Source organism: Panthera pardus, unplaced genomic scaffold (genome assembly GCF_024362965.1).
Source record: "Panthera pardus isolate Hobbes unplaced genomic scaffold, ASM2436296v1 HiC_scaffold_15, whole genome shotgun sequence".
Lineage (NCBI taxonomy): Eukaryota > Metazoa > Chordata > Mammalia > Carnivora > Felidae > Panthera > Panthera pardus.
Genome location: NW_026526710.1, coordinates 32,153,363 through 32,164,246, shown reverse-complemented (window position 1 = coordinate 32,164,246; position 10,884 = coordinate 32,153,363). Strand labels below are relative to the sequence as shown.

Sequence of the window (10,884 nt, the reverse complement as noted above, 5' to 3'; positions counted from 1 at the left end):
TTACTCAATTCAAAAAGTTAGGATGTGACAAAGCCAGGATCCAAACTCAGTGTGACTCCTGAGTCCTGATACTTAACCATTATGCCACTTACCTTAAATTTCTACCTGGAAGCCCTGTGATTGTCATATTTTGTCAATCTCTAAATAATAAGAATGCTGCTTGTTCTTCTGGTGCACATCTTTCTCACCTCCTTTCAAGGCAGTTCTCTCCTTCTGCATCAATCATTACTGGATAATGTTTAACCTAAGAGGCAGAGCCCAGTGACAGTTCTCATTTTTTAAGAAACCTCATGGACCTGGGGACTTGGGATTGTATTTCCCTTGTGTAAACTGGTATTGGATCTCAGGCTCCTCAAGGCTCTCTGTCAGCCCCCAGTGCTGTGCTGACTCCGCAAAGGAGTGAGTGATAAATTGCTTGCTCTTGCGGCTTCTGTGCTTTAAGAACGCAGTCATCCATTTACATCCCACAATTTCTTTGTCACTGTCAATGATAACTGATAACATTTATAATCTGGTAAGGTGAAAGAGTCTCCCAGGTGTCAAGCTATATATTGTGACACAGCTTTGTAAGTCCCTTATTGCATTCTCAAACACACCAGCAAAGGAAAAGTTGAACAGGACTGAACATAACACAGGCTGACTTCACTCAATTTTTCATGTGTATTGGTAAACTTTTGAGAGTTGTCAAACTTCTGAAAAGTTGCCAGGATCCAATACTAATGATCGCCAAATGCTTTTATGACATCCAGGAATGTACTTTAGACATTTCTTACGCTACTTTCTTCACATTTTCCTGTGCATTAAAACTATGCGTATTGTAAATTTATTATCTAATAAATTTAATTTGCTAATAGTTCTTCTGATTTTAGTTAGTGTGGCTTCCTGAGGCTACCCCATGTGTATATATATATATATAATATACATATATATTGTATATATATACATATATGGTACTGTACTATAGAGAGAGTACTGTATATATATAGAGAGAGAGAGTACTATACTAGTATGCGTGTGTGTATATATATATTATATTTATAGTATCTACTAATGAGTGTCAAGAGTAGAGACAGAGATGCTGATATTGCAGAATTGTTTAGAGTTTGTGAGACACAGCCCCTTTTGTTCTGAGAGTTATTGAAGTTTTCCACTGCCTTTGAAATTCAAATTCCCAGAGCCTTCTGCTCAGCCCTGCTCTGACTAGCTCTTTTGAACTTAAGTGTCTTTCCTTGGCCTGTTAGCAAACCTCAGTCATGACCTTCTGGATACAAGTCCCTTTCCCTAAGAAGGAGGGGGCTTCACCACTGTTCCTTCCAGATTGGGTCTGGGAATGGAGAGGGATATAAATCTTGAGCTGGGTCTTTTAACTCCCAACCATGTCAAGGCGGTAGGGACTTTCTGTTTCGCACCACCAGTGCCCCTGGGGTATCCACTGTTCTACCCTTGGTGGTCCAGGAGCTGGGGAAAGTCTCTCAGTGCAGACAGGAATCTTTCCTGCTGGATCATCAGCTGCTTTGTGGTTTCTCAGGACAGGAGAAGGTGGTGCTCACTCAGACACTGACAGACAGTGGACACCAGGTGACTTCAAGCAATTCCCAGGGCTTTCTTGACACAAGCTGAACTAAGTACTAACATTGATTCTGCTCCTCCAACGCCACTTCTCCCCATATACAATCCTCTTTTGCAAGGGTAGTCGGCTCTATTCTCTTTACAGCTATTGTATATATTTATACATGCCATGCTCTGCTCCTTAGAGTATTTGTTTTTAATTCTTAAAATATATTCCCACCCTCTAAAAACAAAAAAACCAAAGTATACTCTTGGCTTTCACCTATCAAACCTATCAGTGCTAGACCCAACCCAGTTTGCTGACCCCGCCCCGGCCTGAGGATGCCCCGCCCCCACGCCGCAGACACGTGCAATGCGGGCGCTGTGGGAGAGCTTACACCACCTCTACTGCGCAGACTCAGAGTCGTGGGTTCGCCCTCCGGCCAGTAGGCTGAAGCTCTGGGCGTCCCTTCTCGGGGCGTCATATTCCTGGTCCTCAGACTCCTCCAAGTCCTCGCCTCACCACGGTGGCCCAAACGACGTGGCTCTGAAGGACTCTGCCCCGTGTTTTCCCGCTCTCTGTGTGCTTAAAGAGAGCGAACGGGCGGAGAGAACGGCGAATCTGCAGAACCCCGCGGGGCCGCATATTCCTTCAAGAGTCCGAGGAAGCCGACCCGAGGGACGGGCGCAGGGCTGGCTGTGGCGTGGTCGCTGCCGTCGCGCCCTCGGCCGGATCGTGTGACTCCTGAGACCCGGGACCCGGTGAGCAGGCGGACGGGTCGGGGGACGGTGGTACCCCGGCCGCCCCCGGGGCCAGACCGTCTGGGGGTTCCCAGGGTACCACGGGGGTTTCCGCCCGTGGGTACCGTTCCCGCCGAGGACCGTTCAGGGCCTGGCAATGCCCGGGCCTCGGTGCGGAGATCCCGGCGGGGCCGCGGCTGGTGGTGTGAGGGGCAGGCCGGGCTCCTGGAGTGGGGGTGGGGGGGGCTTGGAGTGAGGCTGGGCGTCCGTGATGCATCCAGGGCGGAGGCTGGGGATTCAGGAAGAAGAGCCTCCTAAGGTTCTGGTGCTGCTGAGCCTTTGCTAGCTAGAAGGAGGGAATGGGGAGCCTGCTGTCCTTTGTCCCAGGTTTCGGAATCCTTCTTGTGGCCTTTTAGGAGGGTGCTTCAGCTTTTGGTCTCAGGACTTCTTCACACAGTTAACATTACTGAGGACCAAAAGAGCTTCTGTTCATATGGGTTTTATCTGTTAGTATTTACTGTCAGAAATTAAAACAGGGAAAGTTTTAAATTTCAGTTTAGTTAAAACTCAGTGATGAACCCCTTACATGTTTTTTAAGTTTACTTATTTTGAGAAGGAGAGAGCACAAGTGGGAGAGGGGCGGAGAGAGAGAATGAGAGAGAACCCCAAGTAGGCGCCCAGCTTAATAACCGGGAGCCCGCCTCCCAGGGGCCTCCGAGCTCAAGCTCCCCGTGGGGTTGCATCCCAGTGACCAAGAGATCATGACTTGAGCAGAAATCAAGAGTCCACCACCCAACTGACAACCAACGTGAGCTATCCAGGTGCCCTGTGAACCCCTTACATGTTAATATGTTTATGAAAAAATGACTTTACAAAACAAAGAGGGCACTGTTTTACATTTTTGCATTATCTTTTTAATATATTCTGTTTCCTTCAACATTCAGTCTGCTGTGATATCCCATGTCACGTAGTCTGGAAAACTTCACTGTACACTCCAGAAAGAATGAGATTGAAAAAGATAAGGAACATCTTGGTATTTTTTTAAAGTGTTTACTTATTTATTTTGAGAGAGTGAGAGGGAGAGATGGAAGGAGGGAGGAGCAGAGAGAGAGAGAGGGAGACAGAGAATCCCGGGCAGGCTCTGCACCCTCAGCACAGAGCAGGGTGCAGGGTGCAGGGTTCGAACCCACGGACTGTGAGATCATGACCTGAGTGGAAGAAACCAAGAGTTGGACGCTTAACCAACTGAGCCACCTAGGCACCCCACATCTCGGTATTATTAAAAATAACATATTGGTATTACAGACCCTTTGCAGACTGCCTGAAAAGGGTCCTTGGAACTCTAGGGTTCCCACTTTGAGAACCTCTGAATGAGGAAATTGGGAAGTGTCATCTGACCACCACAGTGAAACAGATCAGGGTGTTTGAATTTAGCTGCTGCCAGGAACATCCACCTAGAGATGACGGTTTTCTGACAAATGATCCTTTTTAAAAAAAATGTTTATTTATTTTGAGAGAGAGAGAGAGAGAGAATGTGAGCAGGGGAGGGGCAGAGAGAGGGAGAGAGAGAATCCCAAGTAGGCCTCAAATTGTCACCATAGAGCCAGACATGAGGCTCCATCTGTGAGATCATGACCTGAGTGGAAACAAGGGTCAGTTGCTCAACCCACTGTGCCACCCAGGTGCCCCTCCCCTCATCCTTTTGATAATATTGCTATAGGAAAACTAATTGCATCAAGAATGATGTTTCTTTGAGATACTTGGTTCCTAAGTTTTCATCCAGGGCAAGAAGCATTTAGCCTGGGATGAGAGGCTTTGGTTTCAGAATGCTCTGACAAGGGAGGAGTCATTTAGCCCACATAAATTCCTATTTTATTACGTATTCTTTTTTTGGAGGGATTATCATAGATTCTATGAAATGAAATTTCAATCACCTTAACTACTCCTTTTCAATGTCTCCTTTGCTGGCCCTTCCTCTACCTAAATGTGCAGAGGGGAGTGGAAAAAAGGGAATTCCATCCATGGTAATTTAAATGGGCTGAAAAAATTCCCAAAGTATAAGCAGGCATCTTTCCTGCTGGGCGATGGACAGCTTTCTGGGTGCAGTGAGCACCATTGGTAAGGCTTCTCAGTACAGGTGAATTTGCAGTGTCTCCAGTCTTCTCTTTTCATGCAGTTTCCCTAGATGATTTCACCCAATCCCATGTGTTTTTATCATAAGAACACATTATCCACCACCACTGCTTCTAATTTGAGTTCCTGGCTCAAAATTTAGCTGTCTGAATAATATCTCCACTTTTATGTCTTGAGGACAACTCAAACTTAACAAAGCTAAAACTGAACTTTTGATCTTTCCCCTTGATGTATGCACGGCCTGCTTCTTCTGCAGTTTTTCCCTCTTAGAAATTGACATCATATTCTCCTAAATTGCTTAGAATATAAATCTGGAAGTCATTCTTGAGATATACTCACTTGGACTTCTTATATCTCAATCTATCACATAGTCTTAATTCATTTTGATTCCAAATTATATCTCTAGTACATTAGCTTTTTTACTGCTATTACCGTAAGTCTGAGTTTACCATCATTTTTTGCCTGGACTGCCCCAAAGCATCCTTCTTACTTATTCTCCTTACATCCACTTATATCACTGCCCCTCTCCAATCTGTCTCCAAATCTTTTAAAATCAGAAGTATGAATACATTGCTTCTCTGTCAGAAGTTTTACTGTGGCTACTCAATGTTTTTAGGCTGAAGTTCAAAGTTCTTAACAAGGACTCTAAGATAGCATATGACCTGCCCCCTGTCTACTTCCCCAGCCTCTTCTCCCACCCCCTTTCTATATCACTCTTTATACTTCACCCGTAGTAGGTTTTATTCATTCAGCAGGCAACATTTATGATTGAGCATACAATTTGTGTCAGATACTGTTCAGATACTGAGGATACAATGGTGAACAAAGTCAGGGACCCTATTCTGATGGAAATTGTACTCCAGAGTAGGGAATTAGGCTACAAACAACCATACCAATAAATGTCAAAGGTAGTTTCAGAGGGCAAAAATTCTACAAAGAAATAAAACGTAATGTGATAGAAAGTGACGACAGGCTACCTGGCACTGGGTGGTCAGGGAAGACTTCTCTGTGAAGCTGAGCTCAGAATGACAAGAAGAAGCCAGGTCAGCCTTGTGAGTATATGGGAACAGAACATTCCAAGGAGTGATGATAACAAAGATAAAAGCTCTGAGGCAGAAACAAGTTTGTTTATGAAATAGACCAGTGTGGCTGGCCCATGGTGAGGTAGCATATTAGTTTTCTGTTACTGTTGTAACAAATTACCATCGTGGCTTAACACACACACACACACACACACACACACACCACCACCACCACCACCACCACCACCAACAACAACAACAACACAGATTTACCATTTTACAGTTCTGGAAGTCAGAAGTCTGAATGGGTCTCAGTGGGCTAAAACCGAGGTGTCTGTAGCACTGCGTTCCTCTTTAAGGGAATGCTCTCAGGGAACATACATTTTCTTGCTTTTTCCAGCTTTTAGACGTTGCTCACACTGCTTGGCTCATGGCCCTCACCCTCTACTTTCAAAGCAATGTGGGGTGAGTCCTATATTGTGTTATGTTGATGACCTTGTTTCTGTCATCACATCTTATTTTCTGACTCTTCTGTCTCCTTGTTCTATTTTTAAGAACACTTCTGATTACTGGGCTACCTAGAGAGTCCAGAATAATTTTGCATTTTAAGGTCAGTTGATTATAGTCTTAATTTCGCAACCTCAATTCCCCTTAGCTATATAAAGTAACATATTCACAAATTCCAAGGATTAGGGTGTAGATATCTTGTGGGAGAGACATTCCACCTACCACAGGTAGAAGAATGCAGAAGATGAGGACAAAGAAGTGGGTTTGGACCAGATTTTGAAAGGGTTGTAGGCTAAGTTAAGGAATTTGGATTTTATTCCAAGAAAGGGAAAGTCCTTGGTGGATTTCAAGCAGAGCAGTGGAGTGATCTGAATTGCATTTTAAAAGGAACATCTGTTTGCCATGTGGAATTGGATTTAAAGAGGGAAAGAATGGCAGCAGTGAGACTAGTTACGGAATATGTCATTTCTCTGCAGTTGGTTAGGTGGATTAGGGTGATAGCATTGAAGGTGGAGAGAAGTGAATGATTATAGGATGTATTTTAGAGATAAAAGCTTGCAAATATATTTACATGGAGGTAAAGGAAAGAGAAGAATGAGGGATGAGTCTCTCACTAAGGTGGAGAAGGCTAAAGGATAGCAGATTTGAGGAATTGGGAATCAATTTTTTGCCCATGTTAACTTTAAGAGCTACATTTGGTATTCAAGTGGAGATGTTGAGAAGGCAATTACGTGTAAGAGTCTGAATCTCAGTGGAAAATCAGGTCTAGAGGTATGTACTTGAGAGTTACAACCTAAGTGGGATTAAGGCCATGTGACTGGGTGACATCTTTTAAAGATACAAATATAGAAAAATAAAGGACCTAGGATTAAACTCTAGGGCTCCAATATTAAAGGTGAGACAAAAGAGGAGCCAGCAAAGAAAACAGAAGATGAGCCAAGAAATTGTTTTCGGTTTTTTCGTGAGGAAAGGGGGATGACTAGCAGTTTGAATGCCAGTGAGAGACAGGTGAAAGAGAAGTGCCTGTTGGATTTACAGTATGGTGGTCATTGTTGACCTTAAGAACAGTTTGAGTGGAGTGGTGGAGATGGACACCTGAATGAAGAGTGTTAAAGAGAGAAACAGAAGTAAGAAAGTAGAGGTGACTGTTTTAGACAATTCATCTATATCCTGAAGTGTGTTATGTGCCATCCCAACTTGAGGCCATAGCACACTCTGTTTCCTCCACCTGGTATCTTTTCCGCTTTGCTGCACCCTCCCCCACCACTATAGGTCCTTGTGAAGTTCACCCACATACTTCTTTAATTATAAGTATATAGTTATGCCCCCCCCCCCATATACACACATGCACACACTTACTATACACATGCCAGATAGTAAACTCCACAAAGCTGGGATGATTTTGCTTTGGCTCATCGTCGTATTCCTAGTATGTAGCCCAATGTCTAACATCTGGTAGTTTCTCAACATTCAACTCATTCATTGAGTCAGTGAATAAATTAATATTATGTTCTAGTACCTTGGATGAATGATATGGTCTAGTGGTGTTTTATTTTTTTCTGTAGTTCATTGTTTTCATGTGATACTTGGTAGCCATTCATGAAATCATATAATGATCTATCAGGAGCACTTTGATTAACAGCTAATAAGCATTTTGCCTGAAAAATAATTCAGCATCTTTTGCAACAGATTCTTGATAAAGAGCTTCAAAGGTCATTTTACTTTTGACATTAAAGAGCTACATGCTATTCCCAAAGGCTAGCATTCCCAGGGGATAACAGAAAGCTGTTCTAAAGGTATGGAATCTGTGTGTGTGTGTGTGTGTGTGTGTGTGTGTGTTCACGCGCGTGTGCGTGTTAGTGTTTATTAGCTAGGTCACATTGGGAGGCCACTTAAACTTTCTGGGCCTTGGTGTCTTTATCTGTAAATTGGAGGTCATTGCCCTTATTTTGCCCACCAAACAGGGTAATTATAGTCAAATGAAATAAAATATGTGAGAACACTTTGAAAATTCAAAAGCACTATGAAAATCTAAAGTATTATTACCATTTTGATTCTCTTTCAATAGAACTCCTGTTACCCAAACAGAAAGATGAAAATACCCTCGTTTGCTTTCCTCCCTTTTAAATTTGGTGTCCTCTTAACGGGACTTACAGTAAGAGTAGATGGTATTAAACCTCTTATCGCTTGTTCAGGAGCCAGGTTCTCTAGTATTTTTATTTGGATCTTACTTGTACAGTAATATATTATCTGTCCCCTTTGTTCATTTACCTCTCGTGGAAAGAAAACAAGTCATTTGTTGACTTGGAATCTGTAGGCATAAAATGTGCCCTTCTTGTCTATTCAGAAATAGACACTCTAAAAACATGAAACTTGAGATGTTTCTTCAAGGTGCTGTGGGATTCGAGGTGAAGAATTTGCAAAAGACCAATATTTCACCTAACAGAAATCTGTGAATATTAAAATGCCTTTGTGCTAAGAGGAATCTTTCTAATTTATCTACATAATATGTAAATATAGAGTAATTTTCACAAGCCATACAGAAGAATCCATTTTATTACTTACAGCTGTCCATTGCTGAATGTATGTGCATGTTAATACCATACTTAGTGCAGTGATTAGAGTTCTGAGGATGGAAATACATAGGCCTTGGTGCAAGTTTCAGCTTTGCTGCCTGCAAACCTGTGGTTGTGTGCAATTTATTAACCTCTCTAAATAACAGTTTCCTTATCGTTAAATAGGAATTTTTTCATAGAATGTTGTGAGGACTAAATGAAATAATATTGAAAAAATAATTTAGCTCATAGTAAGTGGTCAGTAAAGATTCAGGTTATTATATATACTATATATTATCACATTTATAATAAATGTGTTAATACAACTATATTACTCAGAAATAAATTGTATCAATTAATATACACATACTATATTTTAGTGTTAATAATAAAATTAATATAATATTCACCTATGGGTATGTACTTTAAGTATCCTCCTATTCCAGGTTGAGTTGTGTTCCCCTTCCTCAGTTCTTAAGTTGAACTCCTCAACACTCAGCGCCTCAGAATGTGACTTTATTTGGAGATAACAGTCTTCACAGAGGTAATCAAGTTCAGATGAGGTCATAGGGTGGGCTTGCATCCAGTATGACTGGTGTCTTTATAAAAAGGGGACGTTTGAAAAATGATATGCACACAGGGAGCAGACCGTGTGAGGACGAAGGCAGAGATCAGGGTCACCACCTCTCTACAAGCCAAGGAATGACAAGATTGCTAGCAAACCACCAGAAGCTAGGCATGAGGCATGAACACATTCTCCCTCACCACCCTCAGAAGGAACCAACCCTGCCAGGAACCTTGATCTAAGACTTTTGGCCTCCAAAACCGTGAGAAAAGAAATTTGTTTTGTTTAAGCCACTCAGTTTGTGGGACTTTGTTATAGCAGGCCTAGCAAACTAATATACTTGCCCACTGGAAAATGAATGAGGGTAGTGAGATTTTAGGGGGCTGTACACATAGGCAGGGGCACCAAGAACATTCTCCTGTACTTTCTTTCATTGTCCACTATTGAAATCCTCCTTATTCTTCCAGGTCTGATTCCAGAGCCATTTCCACCAATGAGACTTCCCCAGTCTTCTGGTCAGAAGCTATTGCTTCTCATTTGGTGCTCATAACAGAGAGAGGCAAGCATGGTTTATCCTTCCCTCTATACTTCATTCCTCAAGGAAACTAGATTATCTCATGTAAGAATCACCCCTACCCGTTTTCACCCCTGCTCCCTACCCATTCAATTCTAAGGGTTTTGAGAGTGAGGGGTGTATGTCATTCATTTGGGGTGTGTCAGTCCCATCCCCTATCAGCTAGTGTAGAGTACAGTGCTTACATAGAACATATAGAGTGGATGCTCAGTAAATATTTCAGCAATTGAACTGATTTTTCCTTCACTATTTCTTCATCTTTACTGTGCTGTGAGAGAACCTTTTAGAATGAGGGAGGAACTAAAGTTAGCTGGATAGGTAAGTACCTAAAATATGTCTTTTTGTTGTTCGGGTTTATGGAAAGGGAACTTGTGGCCAAAAACAGCTGGGGAGTATTAGGGAGTTTAGGGCACAGAGCCAAGCAAACTAAGTTTTCTCAGTTGAGGTGGGGGATAGGATTAGATTTATAGCCTTGAGAGCAGTTCAGGGCTGGAAGGCTGAGGTTGGTCAGGTTGGGAATCCTGGCTGTCACTGTGAGAGAGAAGGTAGAGTTACAGTGCCAAAACGTATTAGGGCTGGTGTTGTTTGGGTGTGGGGGAGGACAAGGGGCAAATGGCAGGGGAGCCAAAAGGTCACTTTTGTCCAGCTACTGGTCAGGAAGGACCTGGGACTACAACAAGAGTGCATCTGTGATCTAGGTGCAAGTAGGTTTGAAGACAACATTTTCCAACCCAAAACACAACATGTGATGAGTGCAGATGAATGTGTCTAAACAGGAATACAGAATAATTGAAACTGGAGGGATTCAAGAGAATGTCTCATGCATGGTTGCTGTTGTTTCAGAAATGGTAATGGAGGTAGGCCTGAAGTGATGGTCTTTACTTCTCCTCGTTTCTGTCTTTTTTTTTCCCCTGGTCTATCCTGAATATTGCACTGAAATACATTTTCATTGTGTTTTTATCGTAATAGCAGGCGAGTTGATTACATTATTGGTTCTTTATAACCCTCGCTGGATTTTTTTCCCACTAATTTAAATACCCCCTTGCACTAAGATCTCCTAAGACCATTTAAAATTGTTTTATTATTTCCCACGATCAAGAGAAATTTTACTTTGCTTGGGGATATCCTATATCTGTCTTAATGGGTTAAGGAATTTTGCCTACCTCTTCCATTGTTCCTATAATGTCTAAATGAACAGGACTTACAAAGACCTTTTTTCATTAGATACTGCCTTCTAGC

At 42.4% G+C, this 10,884-nt stretch overlaps 1 protein-coding gene across 1 annotated transcript in view; it reads left to right on the top strand.

Annotated features, from left to right (window-relative positions):
• The first annotated feature begins 2,053 nt into the window (after positions 1-2,053).
• ARHGAP28 (Rho GTPase activating protein 28) overlaps positions 2,054-10,884 on the top strand; it is a 222,855-nt gene continuing 214,024 nt past the window's right edge. The window contains exon 1 of the mRNA XM_053902407.1: positions 2,054-2,310. The gene's annotated coding sequence lies outside the window, so the exon portion shown is untranslated. The remainder of the gene's footprint in view (positions 2,311-10,884) is intronic.